We start from the raw sequence: 26,261 nt of genomic DNA, 5'->3' as shown, positions 1-26,261 counted from the left end.
TTCCTCCTTGGGAGGGGTGGGCTCTCCTTCCTTGGAAGTTTTGAAGCAGAGGCTAGATGGCCATCTGACAGCAATGAAGATCCTGTGAATTTAGGGGGAGGTGTTTGTGAGTTTCCTGCATTGTGCAGGCGGTTGGACTAGATGACCCTGGAGGTCTCTTCCCTCTATGACTCTAACAGGCTTCCTCCTGGAGAGGTGGTGGGCTCTCTTTCCTTGAAGGTTTTAAAGCAGAGGCTAGAAGGCCATCTGACAGTAATGAAGATCCTGTGAATTTAGGGGGAGGTATTTGTGTTTCCTGCATTGTGCAGGGGGTTGGACTAGATGGCCCTGGAGGTCCCTTCCAACTCTATGATTCTATGACTTCAGGCCCCTGCTGGAGGTTGGCACCCCTAACTTCCATGCCCGCTCCCCAAATGACGCCACTCCTAGAAGCTGGTGCAAGGTCTGCCGGTCAGTGACAAAAAATTCTGGATGCAAATACACTTGCAAATACAGAACATTTTTAAAACGAATATACAAATGAAACCAGAAGCTATTTTGTTGGGACTGAGGGACAGACAACTTGAAAATAGTCATGGGGCTTTGTTTCTATATATGACTATAACAGTAAGGTTACTCTAGACCAAGGGTGGCCAAATTGTGGCTTGGGAGCCACATGTGGCTCTTTCACACATATTGTGTGGCTCTTGAGGCCCCCACCACCAAGAGGCATTAAATCACTTCTCCAAGCCAAGCCAGAGAATGCATTTAAACTTAAAGTTGCTTTCTTTCCACCTCTCCCTCTCCCATCTGTTTTGAGCTCTCAGTGATCTGACATTCATGTCTTGTTGCTCTCAAACATCTGATATTTATTCTTTGTGGCTCTTACATTAAGCAAGTCTGGCCACCCTTGCTCTAGGCACAGAGCTCGAAATCTTCAAAAATACTCACAGCAGTAGAATGGTGGTTGAAGATGTTGGAATTACCAGAAATGGCTAAACTTAACTTCTCTAATTAAAGAAAAGACATTATCTGCTTTTATTGCTCCTAACTGACTTTCCGAATGTGAAGGGGGAAAAATAGCTTGATGATATGCAGATCTGAAGAGTAAGGGTATGTGATTAAGTTTATACAGTATAGAGAGAAAGGGTTGGGTAAAAGGTTATGAGAAGGGCTTTTTTGGTAGAAAAAGCCCAGCAGGAACTCATTTGCACATTAGGCCACACACCCCGACATCACCATTGTTGCATGCGGAGCTTTTTTGTAGAAAAGCCCAGCAGGAACTCATTTGCATATCAGGCCACACACCCTGATGCCGAGCTAACTGGGACTGCATTCCTGGGCCTTCCTGTTATGAATATGAGGAATGTTGGATTATTGTAATAAGTGGTTGTATTTTGCTTTGATGCTGAGATATTTTGGGGTCTGTAAAGATATGTTTCTCTTCTCTATTTCTCCCCCCCCCCCCCCCCGTTTATATGTTTGCTCATTTTTCATAGATATGAAAAAATCTTAATAAAAACACTAGAGATCAGAATCTGGAAAAGGGACAGAAGGACAGTTGGCACGTTTGGGGTATTTGTAGCACTTCCGGGTACCATTACAGTACTGCATTTAGTCATTGCAAATTATCTGGTGCTGTTTTGAACTTACAACGATTGCGGTGTACCTGTGTGGGTGTGAATGGTTGTTACCAAAAGCAGTGCGTTTGCTTTGCCACACCTTTGCTATGTCATCCTCAAGCTGAAGTTAGCGGAAGAGCTTCTCTTTGGCATGCAGAAGGTCCCAGGTTCAGTCCCCGGCATCTCCAGTTTAAAGGACCAGGCGGGAAATGATGTGGAAGACCCTTTTCTGCCTGAGGCCCTGAAGAGCCGCTGCCAGTCTGAGTAGGCAATACTGACCTTGATAGAATGATGGTCCAGTGCACCACAAGGCAGCTTCATGTGTCTTCATAAGATTGAGGAGGAGCTGTGGCTCAGGGGTAGAACATCTGGTTGGCATGCAGAAAGTCCCAGGTTTCAATCCCCGACATCTCCAGTTAAAAAGGACCAGGCAGGAGGTGATGGGAAAGACTTCTGCCTGAGGCCCTGGAGAGCTGCTGCCACTCTGAGTCTGACCTTGATGGAATAATGGTCTGATTCAGTGTAAGACAGCTTCATGTATTGTGTTCAGCTTTGGTGCAGAGTTGTTTTCTGTGGCCCCAGAAGGTCAGACCCAAACCAATGGGCTGAAATTAAATCAAAAGAGTTTCTGGCTCAACATTAGGAAGAACTTTCTGACTATTAGAGCAGTTCCTCAGTGGATCAGTCTTCCTCCTTGGGAGGTGGTGGGCTCTCCTTCCTTGGAGGTTTTTCAACAGAGCCTGGATGGCCATCTGACAGCAATGAGGATCCTGTGAATTTGGGGAGGGGGAGCGGAATTTGTGAATTTCCTGCATTGTGCAGGGGGTTGGACTAGATGACCCTGGAGGTCCCTTCCAACTCTATGATTCTATAATTGTATGTGTAATATCACACACACAGCCCAGAGACCAAATCCCAGCATCTTAATACGTGTGCGTGTGTGTGGGGGGGGGGTAGTTCTATGTAAGTGCAAACACAGAATGTAAAGGTGTTTTTCAAAAAGTTTTGTTGGGCAAAGCCAGATGCAGAATTGTTTGCTGGAGTCCCCTAAGCACTTTGGGGAGTGGGGAAGGGCCTTTTGGGCTGGGGCCCAGTGGGGCAGAGAGAGCAAAGGGCCACACAGACATCTGGCTATCACAGGTTGATTTGAAAAGATCATCTGGAGTGTTTGCGGAGGGTCTCTGGTTGGTTCCAGGTCTGTGCATCCAGAAGTTCCCAGCCCATGCAGATTGTGAAAGGGGTCAGGGAGTCAGGACAGCTAGATTACAGTCCCGGAGCACTTAAAAACCAACAAGATTTTTTGGGAGTAAAAGATTTCAAGAGCTAAAGTTCCCTTTGTCATATATCAGGGGTCTGGAGATGTCTTTAGAGGATTGGACAACCTCTAAGAACCTGAACCGGAAACCTCCTATGACTGTGATAAATTGAAAATTGGAATTGGAAGTCTCCTAGGGTGATGCAAAAGAGCCCCGTGGCACAGAATGTTAAAGCTGCAGTACTACAGTCCTAAACTCTGCTCATGACCTGAGTTCAATCTCCGGCGGAAGCTGGGTTTTCAGGTAGCTGGCTCGAGGTAGTTGACTCAGCCTTCCCTCCTTCCGAGGTCGGTCAAATGAGGACCCAGCTTGCTGGGGGGGAAATGTAGATGACTGGGAAAGGCAATGGCAAACCACCCCATAAAAAGTCTGCCGTGGAAATATTGTGAAAGCAACGTCACCCCAGAGTTGGAAACGACTGGCGCTTGCACAGGGACCCTTCCTTTCCTTTCCTATGGTGAATAGAATAATAGAGTTGGAAGGGACCCTCCAGGGTCATCTAGTCCAACCCCCCTGCACAATGCAGGAAATTCACAAATACCTCCCACCCCAGTGAGCCCTGCTCCATGCCCAGAAGATGGCAAAAAACCTCCAGGATCCGTGGCAAAAATTAGCCTGGAGAAAAAAATTGCCGGCTGACCCCAAATCCGATCCTCTCTCAGCCTCTCTTCCTCCTCCCAGTCCCAAGGCAAAGTTCTACCTCCGAGCTTTGTACCCAGTTGATGTCCTCTCCCACCCCTTCCTTGGTGTGGGCAGCTTCTTGGTTCCTGCTGGACAGGAGTGCTGCAGGCCTCGTTTCCCTTGATTCACGGCCCACGGCAGATAAGAAATGTGATCGTGAACCGTTTGGTTGATGCTGCGAAGAGCCCTTGGCCGCATGCCGGCAGAGACCAGATGGCTGGAAGCCCAGCTGCGGGTGAGAGCCGGCTGGTCTCAGGTGTGCCGAGTCCTTGAACGGTCCCAGGAAGACTTGGCATCACCCACTAATGAATATCGAAGAGGGGGCAGGAGCGGCATGTCTCTGCTCCTTAACCCAGCGATTTTCCGTCTTAGCAGGTACTGAATCATTCCTGTCAAGCGAAGTGCCAACGCTGGAGTGTTGAACATCTCCTAATAGCTCCGGGGGCTTAGAATTCCCTGCGGAAGGAAGAAGAAGAAAGAAAGGGAAGGGAAGGGAAGGGCAAAGTGTTCCTGTCCCTTTTCTTTCTCAGCGCTTAGAGGTTTTGTGAGAGTTCACAGAAGCTCAAGTCCTGCACAAAGCAAAGGAGAACGCCTTTTGCTTCTGTGCTTGCAAAATCCTCCCTCCCTTTTCCGGGACGGGAAGATAATCAAGAGAGGTCCGGTGGATGTTTTCAGAGGATGACTTTATTCTGTGGACAGCAGTGCCAAAGCAAAGGGGAAGGACCCACGAGAGAGAGCAGCTGTCCTTTCCAGGGCAAGGCTGGTGATTTTCTCTTTATATTCCATGTTGGCCATTTGGAAAATGTAAAACTATGGAAATACAGAATTTCCAGTCAGATGCAGGGGAGGTAATATGGACCAGGCTGAACAAGGCAAGAGTCAAGTGGCATCTTTAAGACCAACCAAGTTTTATTCAGAATGTCAGCTTTCATGTGCTAGAAGCACACTTCATCCAACAATAGGATGGAATGGCAAGCAGTCCTTAATACAGAGAAAGTGGGCAGTGAATTAGGATGCAAAATCATGGAGATTTTTTAGCAGATTAAAAAAAAATCACAAGTTGGGGTCTGGTGATTGCGATTTTGGGCTGCCTGGGCTAAAACAACAAATACAAGGTGATATACATCCGAGTAGCAGATTGATGTCTAGGTATCCTGTGACCTGCAATAAATAAGAGTCTGTTGTGATGTTACCCGGCTGTAAGAGGTATGAGGGACCTCTGCCCGAGACCCCGGAGACTCACTCCCAGGCCGTGTTCCCTCTAAAATGAGTTAGTGTGAGCTAGTTCACAGGTTTTTTCGCTTCCAGCTCACACGTTTTTGTCTTAGCTCAAGAAAAATGGCCCCAGAGCAAACGAATTGATACTGTAGCTCACAACTTCATGCGATAGCTCATGAAATAGAATTTTTGCTCACAAGACTCCACAGCTTAGAGGGAGCCTTGCTCCCAGTCTGAGTAGACAATGGGCCAAGGGTCTGATTCAGTAGAAGGCAGTTTCAGGAGCCCATACTGGGGATAGGCTGTGCTTCAGTGGCAGAGCATCTGCTTGGCATGCAGGAGTTCCTGGTTCAATCCCTGGCATGTCCGGTTGGAGGGACTAGACTCTAAGAGATGTGAAGAACCTCAGCTGAGACCCCAGAGAACCACTGCCAGTCATAAGAGCATAAGAACACAAGAGAAGCCATGTTGGATCAGGTCAATGGCCGATCCAGTCCCACACTCTGTGTCACATAGTGGCCAAAAACCCAGGTGCCACTGGGAGGTCCACCAGTGGAGCCAGGACACTAGAAGCCCTCTCACTGTGCCGCCACCCACAAGCACCAAGAATACAGAGCATCACTGCCCCAGGGATAAGAACACAAGAGAAGCCATGTTGGATTGGGCCAATGGCCCATCCAGTCCAACACCCTGTGTCACACAGTGGCCAAAACCCCCCAAAACTCAGGTGCCATCAGGAGGGGCCAGGACACCAGAAGCCCTCACCCTGTTGCCCCCCCAGCACCAATAATACAGAGCACCCCTGCCCCAGACATAAGAACATCAGAGAAGCCGTGTTGGATCAGGCCAAGGGCCCCTCCAGTCCAACACTCTGTGTCACACAGTGGCCAAAAACCCAGGTGTCATCAGGAGGTCCAATAGTGGGGCCAGGACACTAAAAGCCCTCCCAATTGTACCCCCCTCAAGCACCAAGAATACAGAACATCACTGCCCCAGACAGAGAGTTCCACCTATACCCTGTGGCTAATAGCCACTGATGGACCTCTGCTCCAGATGTTTAAGTACCCTGAGTAGACAATGCTGACTTTGATGGACTGAGGGCCTGATTTCATAGAATCATAGAGTTGGAAGGGACCTCCAGGGCCGTCTAGTCCAACCCTCTACACAATGCAGGAAACTCACAGATACCTCTCCCTAAATTCACAGGATCTTCATTGCTGTCAGGTGGCCATTTAGCCTCTGTTTAAAAACCTCCAAGGAAGGAAGCCTGTTCCACGGTCAGGAAGTTCTTCCTAATGTTGAGCCGGAAACTCTTCTGATTTAATTTCAATCCCTTGGTTCTGGTCCTACCTTCTGGGGCCACAGAAAACAATCCCACACCATCCTCTACAGGACAGCCCTTCGGGGACTTGAAGTTTTGGTGTAAGGCAGCTTCAGTTGTCCATGTGTCCAGTTCCTTGATTTACACACTAGCCACTCCTGATGTTTCTGGCTGGAAGCCTATAGAGGGAGGGGTGCTGAAAGATCCCAGCCTCTGTGCCCTCCTAGATCTTTGGAGACAAGCGAAGGCAAGGGTGCTGTGCCCTTGCTGCCAAACTGGTGTCAGAAGAGAGCAATGAACATAGCCCTGCACTGCCAGTCATGCCAACTGCCCAACCCCTGGTAGAGGATGGTTGAGAAGTACCAGGGTGAGTTTTATGGAAAGCAAAACCCCCGGTTTGCCCTGCTTGTTGGGGGGGCAGCAGCTGGGGTCTCGATGGAAAAGGTCTGGGGGAGGCAAGTGGTGCCCGCTTTGTCTCCTCTCTTAGGGGGAGGGGGCCCTCTCGCTCCGGTCTTTCCCACGTGCTCACGGCCTGCAGTTTATCCTCTGTTTGCCACTGGCTCTGAGCGCCTTGCCTAACATGATCCAGATGGACCTGCTCTGTCCCTGGCGAGCCGATGGCGGGGTTGTTCTTGGCCCCGCTGCTGGCACCGGCAGCTGAGGAGCGGGAATGTGCAGCCTTTATTTGGAAGGAGGCAGCCCTGCTCCGACTGACAGCATCTGGATTTCATTTGGAGAGCATGAAAGGATGCTGTGATTTCATGCAATTGCCTCTTTAACCCTTGCTCGTCCTCCCTCGCCCAGTCGGGAGGGAGGGAGGGAGGGGGCTTGGAGAGGAAAAGGCGAAGAGCTGCATGTTTTGCTCCTGCTTGCATGGCTGCTCCCTTTGTGCTGCCCTCCCTCTCGCAGGGCCGGCCCACGGTGATGGGCTTGCTGCCTCTGAGAAGAGGGCCCTGGGATGCCCGGCAAGCAGTGTTCTCTCTTAGCTGAGATAGTGTGAGCTAGCTCACAGTTCTTTAGCCTCCACCTCACACATTTTTGTCTTAGCTCAGGAAGGATGGCCCGTAGAGCACACTGATCTATGCGGGAGTTCACAACTTGAAGGCCGGCAGCTCACAAAGTAGAATTTTTGCTCACAAGACCCCACAACTTAGAAGGAGTATTGCTGGCAAGCAGAGTCGAAGGCAGGGGTGGCCAGACTGTGGCTCGGGAGCCACATGTGGCTCTCTCACACATCTTGTGTGGCTCGTGAAGCTCCCACCACGCTGTCGGCCAACTTGGAAAAAGCATCGGTCTCTTTAAATCACTTCTCTAACCCAAGCCAGCTGGCAGCTTGGACAATGCATTTAAAGTTAAAGTTGCTTTCTTTCCACCTCTCCCTCCCCCATCTATTTGCCTTCCTTGCGGCTCTCAAACATCTTGTGGCTCTTGAACATCTGATGTTTATTTTTTGTGGCTCTTACATTAAGCAAGTCTGGCCACTCCTGGGCTATGGGGCAATTTCCAGGCTATGAGCAGCTGCTACGGTGAGCATGGCTGCGCAGGATTGCTAGCCTTGAGACGAGCCCTACCAAAGGTTGAGAGGGTCATGCAGGTGGGCGACTGTGGCCCAGCTCCCACCCACTACTTGCAGTCTTCTCTCTGCCCCCCGTGGCACCTTCAGCCAGAGTTATCTGTTTTACTCTTTTCAATCAAATTGTCCAGTTCAGGAGGGGCCAGCCTGAAGGATTCCATCTTGTTCCGGCCAGATCTGCACAGGTAGCAAGGTGGAGGGGTAAAGAGCCCAGTAGGTAGAATGAGCAGCCTCCAGGTGTGGGAAGTGCCTCCCTTGAATACTTCCCTGTGTAAACAGTGCTCCCCACAAGTAGAAAACTAGCTCCTCAGGCAGTAGCCTTCTGCCCTAGATTTTTACTTGCAGGGTTTTAAAAAAAAATGTGGCAGGACGTTCACAAATAGCATCCCTGTCTTTAGTGAAGGGGTCATATCCACTCGGCCATTCCAGGACTTGGCCTCTTCACTTTGCTGCTTGTGTTGATCGTAGGGAAACAGTGTTTTAATCACAACACTAATTAATGATGAAATTGATAAAAAAAGTAAGATGATACTGGATTTATATCCCACCCTGCACTCTGAATTTCAAAGTCTCGGAGCGGCCTACAATCTCCTTGATTCCCCACTCCTCCATTTGCACTTGCTGGAATGGCCTTGGGTCAGCCATAGCTCTCATAGGAGTTGTCCTTGAAAGGGCAGCTGCTATGAGAGCTCTCTCAGCCCCACCTACCTCACAGGGTGTCTGTTGTGGGGGAAGAATATAAAGGAGATTGTAAGCCGCTCTGAGACTCTAATTCAGAAAGAAAGGTGGGGTATAAATCTGCAGTCTTCTTCTTCTTCTTCCTTTACCTTCCTGCCCCACAACAGACACCCTGTGAGGTAAGTGGGGCTGAGGGAGCTCTGAGAAAAGCTGCCCTTTCAAGGACTGACCCAAGGCCATTTCAGCAGATTCAGGTGGAGGAGCGGGGAATCAAACCCGGTTCTCCCAGATAAGAGTCCGCACACTTCACCAGGACACCAAACTGACTCTCTGGATCTGAAGTCTTTTTAGATCTTTGCTTCCTGCTCAGTTCAGGCCCAGGAGGGTTCTGGGAGCATCAGCAGGGTCGTGCAAGGAAAACCGTTCTCCTTGTGAAGTCACGACATGGCTGCTTGACTTCTGGTAGCTGCCTGGCGCCCACATTTCCTGGCAGCAGTCGGGTCTGAAGAAGTAGGCAGTTAAGAACATAAGAGAAGCCATGCTGGATCAGGCCCATCCAGTCCAACACTCTGTCACACAATGGCCAATATATGTGTGTGTGTGTATATATATACGCACACACACACACACAAACATATACATACATACACACACACACACACATATATATATACACACACACTGTGGCTAATAGCCACTGATGGACCTCTGCTCCATATTTTTATCCAATCCCCTCTTGAAGCTGGCTATGCTTGCAGCTGCCACCACCTCCTGCGGCAGTGAATTCCACATGTTAATAAACCTTTGGGTGAAGAAGGACTTCCTTTTATCCGTTTTAACCTGTCTGCTCAGCAATTTCATCGAATGCCCATGAGTTCTTGTATTGTGAGAAAGGGAGAAAAGGACTTCTTTCTCCACTTTCTCCATCCCATGCATAATCTTGTCAACCTCTCTCATGTCACCCCGCAGTCGACGTTTCTCCAAGCTGAAGAGCCCCAAGCGTTTCAACCTTTCTTCATAGGGAAAGTGTTCCAACCCTTGAATCATTCTAGTTGCCCTTTTCTGCACTTTTCCGAATGCTATAAAATCCTTTTTGAGGTGCGGTGACCAGTTTTAGGGCAGAAAGGCATGGACTTTCTGTGGCAAGTCCTGCCATCTCCTCTTAATTGGGCACCAGCTGAAGGTGAATCAGCTGTCCAAAGGAGAGGGTCTGACCATGCCTGGGGAGCACCCCTGCCCTGTGGGCAGTCGGCCACCCCAAGTGGCCATCCCCCCATGCTGCTCACCCCAGCTGCAGCCAAAAGGGAGCCCAGCTGCCTGCTCTGGAGCAAGTCGAGGCCATGCAGTCCCTGCCGGGGAACCAGGGAGGCAAAGGCCAAGAGAGCCAAGGAGCAGCATTTAGCTGGAGCTCCCCTCCCTCCTGGAGGCGCTGGGTGTAGAGGGTGGGCAAGCCCTCCGGGGCCGGCGAAGGAGCAAAAGAGTGATCTTTTCATTTTTAGACTCTTGCTTCACAGTTTGTGCCGCACAGCCCCTAATGGAAACCAGATGGCGGGAAGCAGACACGGCTCTCAGCAGTCGGGACAAATTATTTCGCTCGCTCCCTCCCTCCTTCCCTCCCGCAACCCCTTTCCCACCCCACGGAAAGACATTCATTCCTGCTGCCTTTGGAGGGGTCGGAGGGAATCGGGGCTGCTTTCCTGACTCCGGCCTGCTCAAAGGAGGCGTGAGCATCATCATTCCCACACTCCAGCTCTGTAATGTCAACACCCCTCGTTCCCAGGACCCAGCCGCAATGGCTGAGGATCCCCCAGGGGCTGTGCAGAGGCTCGGAGACTCGTCTGGAGCTGGGCTGAGCCACCGAAGGAGCTGGGCTGAGCCACCGAAGGAGTTGGCATCTCTAAGCCAGGGGTGCTGAACTCACTTGCTTTGAGGGCCGGATCTGACATTACTGATACCTTGTTGGGCTGGGCTGGGCTGGGCTGTGTTAGGAGGGGCCAAAAGATCAGACTTTTCCCTGCAGCCACTCTGGCCGGACCTGCCTGTCCCACATTGGTCTTGTCAGCCACCAGCGAGCCTGCAGCAGACGTGGACTACTGCACCTTTCTTAAATCTTCGTTCGTGAAGTCAAGCTGAGAGAGAGAAAGATTAGGTAGCAGAGAGGTAAACTTTTTAAAAGAATCAAATATGACTAAAGATTTTAAAAAAAAAACCCTTAAAATAAAACATGCTTAAAACATTAGCACTTTTTGGTCTTAAAGGTGCTTTCTTTGTATCTCTCCCATGGGATCCAGGGAACTGGGCAAAGGAAGCTCTGGCTCTTTCCCTCCCCTATTCCAGGGGACCAGGAATGGGAGGAGCCTCAGCCAATGGAGAAAATCAAGGTTTTGCTCTGTCGCTCCTGTGCGATTGAGCAAACTTTGCAAAGCAATCTGAGATGCAGGAGGAAGCAAGAGAGAGGGAGAAGGAAACAGACAAGAGCCAGCTGCTCAGAGGCCTGATTTGGCCCTTGGGTTGCATGTTTGACACCCCTGAGCTAGACTCACCACAGCAAGTAACCTGAAATCAAAGGGAATCAGCTCTCCTTCTCATCCATGCAAAAAACACGGCTCTTTCTCCAATGGCAGCTCTCTCACACCGCTTATTATAAGTTGCTGCAGGCTGCTCCTTGTTAAGAGGCATGATTTGTGCATTTCTGGGGCAGTAATGCTCTGTATTCTTGGTGCTTGGGGGGGGAGGGTAAAGTGGAAGGGCTTCTAGCCCCACTTGTGAACCTCCTGATGGTACTTGGGGGGGGGGGGGTTGGCCCCTGTGTGACACAGTGTTGGACTGGAGGGGCCATGGCCTGATCCAACAGGGCTTCTCTTATGTTCTTATGTGACACAGAGTGTTGGACTGGAGGGGCCATTGGCCTGATCCAACGTGGCTTCTCTTATATTCTTCTGTGACACAGAGTGTTGGACTGGATGGGCCATTGGCCTGATCCAACATGGCTTCTCTTATGTTCTTCTGTGACACAGAGTGTTGGACTGGAGGGGCCATTGGCCTGATCCAACAGGGCTTCTCTTATGTTCTTCTGTGACACAGAGTGTTGGACTGGGTGGGCCATTGGCCTGATCCAACAGGGCTTCTCTTATGTTCTTCTGTGACACAGAGTGTTGGACTGGGTGGGCCATTGGCCTGATCCAACGTGGCTTCTCTTATATTCTTCTGTGACACAGAGTGTTGGACTGGGTGGGCCACTGGCCTGATCCAACAGGGCTTCTCTTACGTTCTTCTGTGACACAGAGTGTTGGACTGGGTGGGCCACTGGCCTGATCCAACAGGGCTTCTCTTATGTTCTTCTGTGACACAGAGTGTTGGACTGGAGTTGCCATTGGCCTGATCCAACGTGGCTTCTCTTATATTCTTCTGTGACACAGAGTGTTGGACTGGAGGGGCCATGGGCTGATCCAACAGGGCTTCTCTTATGTTCTTCTGTGACACAGAGTGTTGGACTGGAGGGGCCATGGCCTGATCCAACAGGGCTTCTCTTATGTTCTTCTGTGACACAGAGTGTTGGACTGGAGGGGCCATGGCCTGATCCAACAGGGCTTCTCTTATGTTCTTCTGTGACACAGAGTGTTGGACTGGAGGGGCCATGGCCTGATCCAACAGGGCTTCTCTTCTGTTCTTCTGTGACACAGAGTGTTGGACTGGAGGGGCCACTGGCCTGATCCAACATGGCTTCTCTTATGTTCTTATGCACCAAACCCATGCATAGAAAAGTGACAGGGTTTGGGACTAGGCACAGCTGGCTTCCAGAATCCAGAGAGAATGCCCCAGGCATCTGGCCTTCATGATGGCAAAGGCAGGCTTTAAGGTGTGTGGCCAAAGGGGGGTTTCCAGGGACTGGGGAGGCAGAGAGCCAGTGTAGTGTAATGGTGAAGTGCATGGACTCTTAACTGGGAGAACCCGGTTTGATTCCCCACTCCTCCACTTGTACCTGTTGGAATGGCCTTGGGTCAGCCATAGCTCTCGTAGGAGTTGTCCGTGAAAGGGCAGCTTCTGTGAGAGCTCTCCCACCCCCACGCATCTCACAGGGTGTCTGTTGTGGGGGAGGAAGATAAAGGAGATTGTGAGCTGCTCTGAGACTGATTCAGAGAGTATAAATCTGCAGTTGTCATCGTCATCGTCCTGTTGTGGGTTTGTGCAAAGGCTCTGTGAGGACCTTCTGAGGCATGCATGCTGCCCCTTTTCATGTGCTGGTGTAGCTTAGTATTGTACATGGTATAAGGTCGCCAGCCTCCAGGCATGCCCTGGAGATCTGGAATTAAAACCAGTCTCCGAAAGGCAGAGATTGGTTCCCCCAGAGGGAATGGCAGCTTCAGAGGGAGGACTCTATGCCTCTCCTGAGAAGTTAAAGGAAGTCCCCAGCCCTGAGTTGGCATCCCTACAACATGATCAGGGCTCCCGTTTGGCTGTGAGGAACACATCAAGTATCTTTCTTCACCCCCTAAGCGCTAAGCTGGCATCACATGAACACATGAAGCTGCTGCCTACTGAATCAGACCCCCCTTGGTCCATCAAAGTCAGTCTTGTCTACTCAGACTGGCAGCGGCTCTCCAGGGTCTCAAGCGGAGGTTTTTCACGCCTACTTGCCTGGACCCTTTTGAGTTGGAGATGCCGGGGGTTGAACCGGGGACCTTCTGCATGCCGAGCAAGCGCTCTATCACTGAGCTACAGCCCCTCTCTACCTGGGTGGGGAGAAGTGGTGGCGGATTGCAGCTGTTCAGGTTGGTGACTGATGTCTGCTTGACATTAGAAAGGAAGCTGGTGGGTCAGCTTGCAAGGTAGAGGCCTCCCCTTTGACAGAGAGGCTCTCTGAGGAAGCTTGGCATTCGAATTCAAGGCCAGCCCAACTGCACCGGTAGCCCAAGTGCCCCCTCAAGGCCATGTGTAGTGAGGCCACGTGCAGTTGGCGGGTGTGTGTGTGTGTGTGTCTTGCAGTGGCACTAAGGATGCTTCCCGCCATTTGCCATGGTATCCAAGGAGCCCTCTGGGTTGGCATTTTGGCTGGTGCTTGGCAAGCCCTTGCCTCTGACAGACACCTGTTCCCCACTCACTGGGGGGTCGGGGTGCTTCCGCCCAGGCTGTTCTCTTGTCCCTCCATGCCCTAGGAGGAGTCAATCTGAGCTTCCACTAGCCAGGGCACTGCCAGGGCCTGGCAGCCCCTGGGCATAGCTGCCATTGGGTTGCCAATCCCCAGGTGGGGCAGGAAAAAAGGTAAATACCTCCGCGAGTAACCAGCCTCAGAACAGAAAAACTATAGGAAAAGGATAAATATTTATAGCAATATGACGTGAAATCAATCACAATATAGAAGCCACGCCCGCACCCCAGTTACAAAAAGGCGAAATCGTCCAAAATTAGTGCAGAAGTCCGAGTTCTGGTAGAGGAGTAATATTCACAGGAGTCCCAAAGCTCCAAATCTTCTTGACAACAATTTGAGGGAGATATTCCTGTGCAACGAGGCAAAAATACAATGCTACAGGGTTGTATTACATTCCCGGTTTCACAATGCAAGCTTCCACGAGCTTTGCAATTTCTTTATACGTTTTACAAGAGCACTAGGCTTCAGAATTATTGGCTCACGCAGGAGCCCAATCCAATAATGATGTACTCCTGCGCAAGCCAAGAATTCTGAAGCCTAGTGCTCTTGTAAAATGTATAAAGAAACTGTAAAGCTCGTGGAAGCTTGTATTGTGAAACAGGGAATGTAGTACAACCCTGTAGCGTTGTATTTGTGCCTCGTTGCACAGGAATATTTCCATCGAATTGTTGTCAAGAAGATTTTGAGCTTGGGACTCCTGTGAATACTACTACTCTGCCAGAACTCGGACTTCTGCAGTGTAATTTTGGACGATTTCGCCTTTTTGTAACTGGGGTGCAAGCGTGGCTTCTATATTGTGATTGGTTTCATGTCATATTGCTATAAATATTTATTCTTTTTCTATAGTTTTTCTGTTCTGACGCTGGTTACTCGTGGAGATATGTACCTTTTATCCGGCTCCACTTTTCCGCGTTTCTCTTCTCTGTTACTTTTTAATCCCCAGGTGGGGGCAGGGGATCCCCTGGTTTAGAGGCCCTCCCCCACTTCAGGGGGGGAAATGTCTGCTGGGAACGCCATTATTCCCTATGGAGACCAATTCCCTTTGGGTATAATGGAGAATTGATATGTGGGTATCTGGGGGGGAGGGTGCTGTTTTTTGAGTTAGAGGCATGACATTTTCAGCATAGTATCTGGTGCCTCTCCTAAAAAAACCCCCTCAACTTCAAAAAGTTTGGACCAGGGGGTCCAATTCTGTGAGCCCCAAAAGAAGGTGCCCCCGCCTTTCATTATTTCAAATGGAAGGAAGGCATTTAAAAGGTGTGCAGTCCCTTTAAATGTGATGGCCAGAACTCCCTTTGGAGTTCAATCATGCTTGCTCCCGGCTTCACCCCCAGAGTCTCCTGGCTCCACCCCCAAAGTCTCCTGGCTCCACCCCCAAAGTCCCCAGACATTTCTTGAGTTGGACTTGGCAACCCTCTGCTGCCACCTCTTTGCAGCTCCCCAGATGCCCGGGCGCTTGCTGGCATTCCAGATCCGCTATTCTCCTTGCAGTCTGGGAGAACTGACAGCTCTCTGGACATGCCAGGGCTTCTGCCAGTTCCCATCTGCTGCGCGAAGCTCTCAGCTGCTGTGAAGCTCTGCCCTGTCACTCAGAACTGTGCTTATAAATAAAGCAGGAAGCGATTTTTGTGGGGGGGGGGGGGAAGGCGCCCCATCCCGCGCCAAGCCAGGCTGAGTTCTCAGGCATCGATGGTTGCAGGAATGCTGTCATTAGCCGGAGCGATGTGCAGCATTTCACATGATGCTTCTCACCCCTCAACACTTCCAAAAACAGCACGGGATCAGGGAGAAGGACGGGAAATTTATCGGCGGCAGCCAGTCTGGAAGTAAGCAGGATCGGAGCCTGAGGAGAGCTTTCTAGGAGCCGAGGGTCAACAATAGAGTGGCGCTCAGGAATCTTGGTCACACAAGCATGCTTCGCCCTGGTGCATGCAAGGATAAACCAAGTGCCGCTCCTCTCAGCCACCAAGGGTTTCGAAGCAGGGCTTTTTTTGTAGCAGGAACTCCTTTGCCTATTAGGCCACACACCCCTGATGTAGCCAATCCTCCAAGAGCTTACAAGGCTCTTCTTACAGGTCCTGCTGTAAGCTCCAGGAGGATTGGCTACATCAGGAGGGTGTGGCCTAATATGCAAAGCAGTTCCAGCCACAAAAGAAGCCCTGGTTTCAAGGCAGACAGGGGGACCTGGGATGAAGGGAAGTCTCTGCCGTCCTCCAGTCAATGAGACAGGAAGCAGTGGGTCTCTTGCTCTCCTCAGGCCCTGCCTGCCCACCCACTGCATGGCAGCTGCAGAAATCCCGGCATGCCAAGAAGGAAACGGGGAAACAGAATGCTTGCTCAGCTTGGCCACATCCCCGCCAGACTGCCCCAGAGCCAGAACCGTTGGCTTCCCTCTGTCCTCCTGGCCCCTTCAACACCTCGCTTTGCCCCCAGTCTTCCTAGATGAATGCCGCCCATTTTCACCTCCCTCGGGTGTGTCTGACATTCACGTCTGGTGCATTTTTCCACCTCTCTCAGCTGCCTCGGCGGAGCGATTGCAGCTGCTGGAACACATCCAGAATTGGAGACCCGCTCAGACCCACCACCACCCCGCCCAAGAAGTGCACTTTCTGTTGGGTCCGAAGCATCAGCTGGCTGCCTGGGGTGAGCTCACGTTGCCGTCTGACCCAGAAGGAAGCCAGCCGGGGCCAGGGTTCTTGATGTTCCCTGGCCCTTTTGCGTGATCCACCAGACTGAGATGTGGCCGTGGCATCACTTGGCCCTTCCCTTCCAGGTTGCCAGCTCAGAGCAACATCATTCATCCCTCCTGGATGCTCAGAATGAGGGTGAGAAATGGAAAGGGCAAGCTGTCTGGGGTCTTACTTGGAAGCAGCTACAAGGAGCTGGAATTTGTGTTGTGTGCGTGTGCACACCTGGTAGTCACGGTGACTTCTGGTGACTAACCCCTACTGGGGGCCTGGAGGATATTCAGAGAGTTGGCTGGATAAAGCCTGCCCTTCCTCCAGGCTCTGGTATTCCCCCATCCAAGTTCTTGCCAGAGTCAACTCTGCTTCACTTCAAGGTCTGACGAGTTCTTTGTGCTTGCAGCTGGGCTATAACCCTGGTCAGGGCCAAGGAACTGGGCTTGGGATTGGGGCTCGGCATGACAAAGGGACCTTTGGCTGTTGTAGATTTTCTAGGCTGTGTGGCCGTGGTCTTGGCATTGTGAGACCTGACCTTTTGCCAGCAACTGTGACTGGAGTTTTCTCTGGGTCAAATTGAGAAGAAGTTGGTAGGCAGCGGATTTATATCTACTCAGGCCGGTGGGATAAGGCTGAGTCATTGTCTTGTGGGAGCCTCCTGGGCTGTGAGATGCTAATGGAGGAACTTATCTGAGGGAGTTCTTTTGTATATGGGTTGGTTATTGAAATTCTAATCTTATCTGAAGAATCCTAGAGTTGGAAGGGACCTCCAGGGTCATCTAGTTCAACCCCCTGCACAATGCAGGAAATTGACAAATACCTCCCCCCTAAATTCACAGGATCCACATTGCTGTCAGATGGCCATCTAGCCTCTGTTTAAAAACCTCCAAGGAAGGCGAGCCCACCACCTCCCAAGGAAGCCTGTTCCACTGAGAAACTGCTCTAACGGTCAGGAAGTTCTTCCTAATGTTGAGCCAGAAACTGTTTTGGTTTAATTTCAACCCATTGGTTCTGGTCCTACCTTCTGGGGCCACAGAAAACAATTCTGCATCATCCTCTCTATGACAGCCCTTCAAGTACTTGATGTTGATCATATCACCTCTCAGCCACCACCTCTCCAAGCTAAACATGCTCAGCTCCTTCAACCTTTCCTCATAGGACTTGGTCTCCTGACCCCTCACCATCTTCATCACCCGCTTCGGGACCCATTCCAGCTTGTCTAGATCCTTCTTAAAATGTGGTGCCCAAAACTGAACACAATACTCCAGGTGAGGTCTCACCAGAGCAGAGTAAAGCGATACCATCACATCACGTGATCTGGACACTATACTTCTGTTGATGCAGCCCAAAATTGCATTTGCCTTTTTAGCCACCGCATCACACTGTTGACTCATGATCAGTGTATGATCCACTAAGATCCCTTTTCGCACATACTACTGCTAAGACAAGTCTCCCCCATCCTATAACCATGCATTGGATTTTTCCTTCCTAAATGCAGAACTTTACATTTCTCCCTGTTAAAATAGATTTCATTGGTTTTAGCCCAGTTTTCCAGCTTGTCAAGTGCTGTTTTAAGCTGTAGGGCATTTTGTGTTTTTCAGGACTGAAAGCCATGCCCTATTCATTTTTAAACTTTCTTCCTTCCTGTTGAAATAGTGTTTCTGGATTTCAGTGGCTTCCCTGTGTAATCTAACATGGTAATTGGATGTGCTGTCCAGCATTGCCGTGTCTTGAAATTTATTTATTTACTTTAGATTTGTATGCCGCTCACGCTGCAAGAGGACTCTGGGTGGCTAACAGTCATGATAAAACAGTTTAAAATACAATTATAAAGCAATAAAAACCATTTAAACTACATAAAAGGTGCTAGAAGAAAGATTTTATGACAAAGGCAGTTTATCAGTATCTCAGTTCTTCGATTCCTTTGTTACCCTATTGGCTGACTTACAGATAAAAACATAAGATCATAAGAGAAGCCATGTTGGATCAGGCCAATGGCCCATCCAGTCCAACCCTCTGTGTCACACAATGGCCAATATATGTGTGTGTGTATACACACACACACATAGGGACCTTAGACTCTTGAAAGCTCCACACACACACACACATAGGGACCTTAGACTCTTGAAAGCTCCACAGAAATATATATATATATATATATATATATATATATGTGTGTGTGTGTGTGTGTGTGTGTGTGTGTGTGTGTATGTGTGTGTGTGTGTGTGTATATATATATATATATATGTGTGTGTGTGTGTGTGTATGTATATGTATATGTATGTATGTATATGCACCATGGCTAATAGCCACTGGCTAATAGCCACTGATGGACCTCTGCTCCATATTTTTATCCAATCCCTTCTTGAAGCTGGCTAGAAGAACATAAGATGATGTCATTCAGCAACATAGCAGTAACGGCCTACTCCCACATTAGTTATTGTAGGCCTGTCGAAAGAGTTTAGTTTTGCAGGCCCTGCGGAATTGGGAGAGGTCCCGCAGGGCTCTGGCAGCCTCTGGGAGAACATTCCTAACATTGGTGCTGCCACTGAGAAGGCCCTGGCCCATATAGAACTTAGTCTGGCTTCCCTTGGTCCGGGGACAAATAACAGATTTCAGCCTGAACGCAGTGCTCTCTGTGGTATATATGGAATAAGATACTGTGCCCCCCTGTTTGAGTTAGGCTATGTTCAGCCACTGTTTCCAGTGTGCAAAGGGACCTTAGACTCTTGAAAGCTCCACAGAAATTGTGTGGCTCTCGAAGGTGCTGCTGGATTCAAAGTCAGGGCAGAGGAAGTGGAGAGTTTTATCCCGTCCCCCAGACCATTTTTCCAACTGAAATGCTCCCCTCTCTAAAAGCTGCAATTAAGCCTACAGTGGGGAAGAAATACCTGTGAACGTTGCAGCCTGCAGGTAGAATGACCCTCACTGTACACATGCCTAGTCTGGGGCAGAGCGCTTTTTTGGAATCAAGTGCTTGAAAGCGCAGCCAAAGCCAGAGCCGGCAGGTTTGTTGCTTAAAGCCCCTCTTTCCAGTGAAATCATTCAGGGACCTTTTGATGTCTGAGAGCGGAGGTGCCCTTGAACTCGAGTGTTGACAGACCAAAGTAGGATCGTCTTAGAAGAAGTTGCTGTTAGGGAACAAAAGCACCTTTGATGTCAGCCCTTACGGCAACCCAGGAAAGGCCAAAGCTCCCCCACCCCCGCAAAGAGCTGGTTGCCAGACCTGTGACTGTGGTGTGTTGGGATGTGTGAGCTAAAGGCTGAGCATGCTCACTGGAAGAAAACCTGTAGCAATCTAAAGTGAGAGCCGGAAGGAAGAATACAGCTGCCCCCAAAGGATGTTCTCCCCTTTCTGCCAACGGATCCTGCCTAGAGGCTTTCTCTCACTCTCTTTCCTTGAGGTGTTTAAAGCATCATAAAGGCTAGGTACAAACAGGCAGCTTCAGGTGCACCAGAGGCGCTCCAAACTGGAGCAGACAAAGAGTGGAGGGACCGTGGCTCAGTGGTAGAGCATCTGCTTGGTAAGCAGAAGGTCCCAGGTTCAATCCCCGGCATCTCCCAAAAAGGGTCCAGGCAAATAGGCGTGAAAAACCTCAGCTTGAGACCCTGAAGAGCCGCTGCCAGTCTGAGAAGACAATACTGACTTTGATGGGCCAAGGGTCTGATTCAGTACAAGGCAGCTTCATATGTTCATATGAGTGATCAGACGCAAGGCGCCTGTATCTCGCACGAGGAGCGCTTTGGTTGTCACACACCATCCCCTTAGTGTGGTTTGAGCTTCGTTTGTTCCTTACATTTTTATTGAAATTTTAAAGGAAGTTCCTTACACTTTTTAGTGGCCATGAGGTCATGCATCCATGCACCAAGGGCAGGTTTTTTTAAAAGAATATTTGTGAGCGCCTAGAGCAGATTGGTGGGTTTACACCGCCAATCCGCCTTGCTTGCACTTGCCAGCATTCAGACGCCCGAAAAGGCAGATGGTGTGGGGCAAAAGAATTTGCTACCGGGGCAAAAGAATTTGCTACCGCTTCCTAAGTGGAAGCTTTTTGAGCCACCTCAGAGCTGACAAAGGGCAGGTTGAGTACAGGAGCTGGGTGGGAGGCAAATGTGTATGTTTGGACTTGATTTTTTAAAGTCTGTGAACTGTCCCTGTGTAGGCTAAAACTGCCGGTCTGGACACAGCCAAAGGCAGGTTCTTCTTGAGAGAATTGGTGGCTCTTATTCAGTACAAAAAAGAGCAAAAAGTTGTTTATTGGACACAGGGCCTTTCATGGGCACAAAAGGCCTCTTCACATACAACTTTTTGGGGTGCATGCATGCATTTAAGGTGATATCTGGGCACACCTGAACATGAGAAGCAAAACAAACCTTGTGCTAAACAATGGTGCCATCAGGGGGTGCGGTCTAATATGCAAATGAATTCCTGCTGGGCTTTTTCTACAACCCCCCCCCTGTGCAAAACACTGGTGTCATCAGGGGGTGTGGCCTAATATGCAAATAAATTCCTGCTGAGCTTTTTCTACAAAAAACCCTGTGCAAAACAATGGTGTCATCAAGGGGTGTGGCCTAATATGCAAATGAATTCATGTGTGAGACGATGGTGATGTCAGGGGTGTGGCCTAAAATGTAAATGGGTTCCTGCTGGGCTTTTTCAACAAAAAAGCCCTGGTGCTAAGCTCCAGGGCAGGATTAAACATGAACTTCAGAGACTGGCGGGCAGACGGACAGGGACAGAGGCTAGCTGAAGGGTAATGCCATTTTCCTGTCGCTTGGAGATAGATGGCCCGCCTGCTTCAGAGCCAAAGGGACGCTGAGAAGCCAAGACGGGTGGGGAGCCCCCTTTCCCTCCCTCTCCTTGGCCTCAGCCTGAGCTGCTTCATGAGCTGATTTATAACCGGCAAAGCTCATGTTTGTTGGCCCAAACTCAGCCACATGCTGGGAATGGCGAAGAGAGACGGCTGCCCTGGCGGGGAGGCTCCATCGCTGGCTCAGGGCCAGAGCAGAGTGGAGCTCTTTGGAGGAAGGGGGAGCCTTTCCAGAGGGGGGCCCAGTGGTCTGCTGGGCAGGGGCCCTTGAGGGCTCTGCTTTGAATACAGCGTTGCAGGTTTGCCTTTTTTGGAGCAGTTTTGCACAAGGCCTGGCCATTCACGGGGCACTTTCCTGCCCTCTCTCTGCAGTCCAGAGCTCAGGGCATTTAGTTCTACACGCATAAGGACAACTGACTTCGGGCAACCCCAGCCAAGGCAAGGGAGAAGCAGAGTGGCTGGCCATTCCTTCCTCTGCAGAGTCTTCCATGGTGGTCTCCCATCCAACTACCGACCCTGCTTAGATTCTGAGATCTGACAAGATCAGGCTCTACTGCACCACCTTCACTCCCCATTGGCTTACAGAGATGGTAGATGAAGTGGACTCAAGAAATAGCTGGGGACTTTGGGGGTGGAGCCAGGAGACTTTGGGGGTGGAGCCAGGAAACTTTGAGGGTGAAGCTAGGAGCAAGGGTGTGACAAGCATGATTGAACTCCGAAGTAAGTTCTCGCCATCACAATTAAAGGGACCACATGCCTTTTAAATGCCTTCCCTCCATTTGGAAATAATGGACAGGGGCACTTTCTTTGGGGGCTCATAGAATTGGACCCCCTGGTCCAATCTTTTTGATTGGGGAGCATTTTGAGGAGAAGCACTGGATGCTATGCTGAAATTTGATGCCTCTACCTCCAGAAACAGCCCCCATCCAAGAGCCCCAGATACCCACAGATTCATCCTCCACTATACTCTATGGCAGGGGTGGCCAACGGTAGCTCTCCAGATGTTTTTTTGCCTACAACTCCCATCAGCCCCAGCCAGCGTGACCAATGTCTGGGACTGATGGGAGTTGTAGGCAAAAACATCTGGAGAGCTACCGTTGGTCACCCCTGCTCTGTGGTAATTGGTCTCCATAGGGAATCATGGAGTGCTGTCTGATGACTCTGAAGTGGGGGGAGGGCCTCCAAACCTGCCCCTACCTGGGGAGGGAGAGTTGGTGGCAGAGCTGCAAGATGATCCAATAAATGCATGCATTCTCGTAAGAACCATTTGCACAGATAGATTGACTAAGCACAGCAGAAAAGAGCTGTCGCTGGAGCACGGGTTCCTGCATAGGTTCTGTGGCCAGAGGAAGTGGCTTATGAAACGCAAGCTATACCTAGGAATCGTGTAGCCACACTTGTTGAACAGAGGTCTGCTGCCTCAAGAATAAGTCAAGTTCTATTGAATACTGCCTGCGTTTGCCAGCACAGGACGTCTGGACACAGTAGGGCTTTGTACCAATAGAGAAAATTTTGGATTTATATCCCGCCCTATACTCTGAATCTCAGAGTCTCAGAGCAGTCACAATCTCCTCTACCTCCCACCCACCCACAACAAACACCCTGTGAGGTACGTGGAGCTGAGAGTGCTTTTACAGCAGCTACCCTTTCAAGGACAGCTTCTATGAAAGCTCTGGCTGACCCAAGGCCATTTCAGCAGGTTCAAGTGAAAGAGTGGGGAATAAAACCCGGTTCTCCCAGATAAGAGTCCGCGCACTTATCCACTACACCAAACTATCCACTACACTATATCCACTACACTAAATTCCTATATCCACTACGCTACACTTATCCACTACACTAAATTCCTATATCCACTACACTACACTTACCCACTACGCTAAATTCACAGCATCCTGAATATGGACTATTTCTTTAAGGAATAGATTAATGATGGACTTTGGACTCTTTAGAAGCATTGTAAGATTGCATTTCATGAATGTAATGAATACAAAATAAGCAAGTGAGACGAAAAATATGTGTTGTAGGAGTATTTGAAGTGTATATCGCACAGTGGTTTCTTATATTTCACCCACTTGGGGATTGGCAGCCTTACATCACAATAGGATGGAAATAGTGAGGTGTCTGTGTGTAAGTGCCAGAGAGAGAGAGGAAATGGGAAGGAGACCCTTTTAAATCACATCCAGCTGAGATCCCTGAGAGAACGGTGTTCCCTTCCGCCGGCACCTCTGTTCCCTTCTGCAACAGTTTCTGGGAAACTCCTTTGGGGCAATATAGTATGGAGGCTGCAGGAGCTACGGTTCCAGTGCTTAAGCTGTGCATGCAGCCGGGGATCCAGTATTTTTGTCACAGGGAGATGCCAGCTTTGAGCATACTTGCCCACATTTCTAGTTCTGCAGTGCAGCACAATCATGTAGAGCTGGGAGAACGCAGCCAGAAAGGGATGGTGCTTTCCCACCCCTCCCTCCCACCCCCAGGATGCACCAAGAGAGAAAGGTGGAAGTTGTCTGGGCAAAGTAGGCACATCGTGCCCGCTAATGCTGCCCTCTGTTCATGAAGCAGGCCGCTAAATCCAGCCCCAGCTGATACCGCCTGCCCGTACCAACTGCTGAATTCACCTGGATCAGGGCTTGAAGCGTGACCCTATCAGCTGGGTCGGTGGCAGAGCTGCAAGAGGATCCAATCAATGCATGCATTCTCCACCTGTGCCCGCTGCCTGGAGCCAAGCTCTCCAAAGTCAACAGTTGCCTCAGGAAGACATTTTCAGGCACCCTGGCCTCAGCTCCCTGCAGGATCGAGGCATCCAGTCTCCATGACAGAGAGGCTCTTCCACAAGAACCAGCTAAAGTTGTTCCACAAACCCCAATAAACATCTCTTGTTAGGCTGAGGTTGTGGCTTTATTTAGCCCGGACAGCATCTTCTCTCTCTCTCTCTCTCTCCCTTGCAAGGTTCAATTAATCGTGCAACAGTTGGGAGTGGATTAATCACATGCCACAGACCGGAGTTTATCAGCCCCACCGTCTGCTCGAAAGTTCTGCCAGTCTTCTAAAAGGCAGTGTCACCTAGAGGAGACGCTGGCTGACCCCAGGCAGGGGCGGGAAAGGGGATGCTTGCCTTCTTTGGTTCTCATCTGGGTCTTGGCAGGGCCTTGCCGCCGTGAAGTGCTTTGACAGACTGCCACAGCTGCTGGCCCACTTGTGCCGAGCCGTCAACCTCGAGTGCATCCTCTGTAATGGAGGGGAGAGCAGACTGAACTGGGCGGCCTCCAGGTCTAGGGGCAGGTGTCGTTGCTGAGGATTGGCAGCTGTCAGAGGCGGCTTGCTTGTCCCGCCCCCAAGCCGTCCCTCGCACTGATCGCTTCAGGGTCACGGTCATCACCCCACAACCCCACTGTTATGATTACCAAAGTTTTATTAGTTTCAGAAAAGTTTTAGGGTGGGAGATAGGGGAAATGGGAAAATAAAGAGCACAACACATTCTGACCTTATTTTGGATAAAATACTTTCCAAGAACACAAGGATAATTCTACTGTGTGACACAGAGTGTTGGACTGGAGGGGCCACAGGCCTGATCCAACATGGCTTCTCTTATGTTCTTCTGTGACACAGAGTGTTGGACTGGATGGGCCTCTGGCCTGATCCAACAGGGCTTCTCTTATGTTCTTCTGTGACACAGAGTGTTGGACTGGAGGGGCCACTGGCCTGATCCAACATGGCTTCTCTTATGTTCTTCTGTGACACAGAGTGTTGGACTGGATGGGCCTCTGGCCTGATCCAACAGGGCTTCTCTTATGTTCTTATGTGACACAGAGTGTTGGACTGGAGGGGCCACTGGCCTGATCCAACAGGGCTTCTCTAATGTTCTTCTGTGACACAGAGTGTTGGACTGGAGGGGCCATTGGCCTGATCCAACAGGGCTTCTCTAATGTTCTTCTGTGACACAGAGTGTTGGACTGGAGGGGCCACTGGCCTGATCCAACATGGCTTCTCTTATGTGACACAGAGTGTTGGACTGGATGGGCCATTGGCCTGATCCAAAAGGGCTTCTCTTATGTTCTTATGTGACACAGAGTGTTGGACTGGAGGGGCCACTGGCCTGACCCAACATGGCTTTTCTTATGTTCTTATGTGACACAGAGTGTTGGAATGGATGGGCCACTGGCCTGATCCAACAGGGCTTCTCTTATGTTCTTCTGTGACACAGAGTGTTGGACTAGAGGGGCCACTGGCCTGAACAAACAGGGCTTCTCTTATGTTCTTCTGTGACACAGAGTGTTGGGCAGGATGGGCCATTGGCCTGATCCAACGTGGCTTCTCTTATGTTCTTATGTGACACAGAGTGTTGGACTGGAGGGGCCACTGGCCTGATCCAACAGGGCTTCTCTTATGTGACACAGAGTGTTGGAATGGATGGGCCACTGGCCTGATCCAAAAGGGCTTCTCTTATGTGACACAGAGTGTTGGACTGGAGGGGCCACTGGCCTGATCCAACAGGGCTTCTCTTATGTTCTTATGTAACACAGAGTGTTGGACTGGGTGGGCCATTGGCCTGATCCAACATGGCTTCTCTTATGTTCTTATGTGACACAGAGTGTTGGACTGGGTGGGCCATTGGCCTGATCCAACATGGCTTCTCTAATGTTCTTATGTGACATAGAGTGTTGGACAGGATGGGCCATTGGCCTGATCCAACGTGGCTTCTCTTATGTGACACAGAGTGTTGGACTGGATGGGCCATTGGCCTGATCCAACATGGCTTCTCTAATGTTCTTATGTGACATAGAGTGTTGGACTGGATGGGCCACTGGCCTGATCCAACAGGGCTTCGCTTATGTTCTTCTGTGACACAGAATGCTGGACTGGCTGGGCCATTGGCCTGATCCAACGTGGCTTCTCTTATGTTCTTCTGTGACACAGAGTGTTGGACTGGAGGGGCCTTTGGCCTGATCCAACAGGGCTTCTCTTATGTTCTTCTGTGACACAGAGTGTTGGACTGGATGGGCCACTGGCCTGATTCAACAGGGCTTCTCTGATGTTCTTATGTACAATATTTTCTTTACATAAATTGTCCCATATTATTTTGTCTGAACTGTATATAATCCATTTTAAATTTTTATAGTATAAGTCTTTTGTTGTAGTCTAATAATTTTGACAATTCCTGTACGCTGCCGCCCTCGGCAGTTGTCTAGTGGAAGGTCTGGCCCTGATTGGGAGGAGAAAGAGTTCAGCAGGGTC

General features: G+C 50.1%; 1 protein-coding gene across 6 annotated transcripts in view; it reads left to right on the top strand.

The window, feature by feature from the left end:
- CBFA2T3 (CBFA2/RUNX1 partner transcriptional co-repressor 3) overlaps nt 1-26,261 on the top strand; it is a 97,107-nt gene that overhangs the window by 25,731 nt on the left and 45,115 nt on the right. The window lies entirely within an intron of this gene.

This window comes from Heteronotia binoei, chromosome 14 (genome assembly GCF_032191835.1).
Source record: "Heteronotia binoei isolate CCM8104 ecotype False Entrance Well chromosome 14, APGP_CSIRO_Hbin_v1, whole genome shotgun sequence".
In the NCBI taxonomy this organism is placed as follows: domain Eukaryota; kingdom Metazoa; phylum Chordata; class Lepidosauria; order Squamata; family Gekkonidae; genus Heteronotia; species Heteronotia binoei.
The sequence above is the reverse complement of the archived record's forward strand: the minus strand, read 5'-3'. Positions and strand labels throughout refer to the sequence as shown.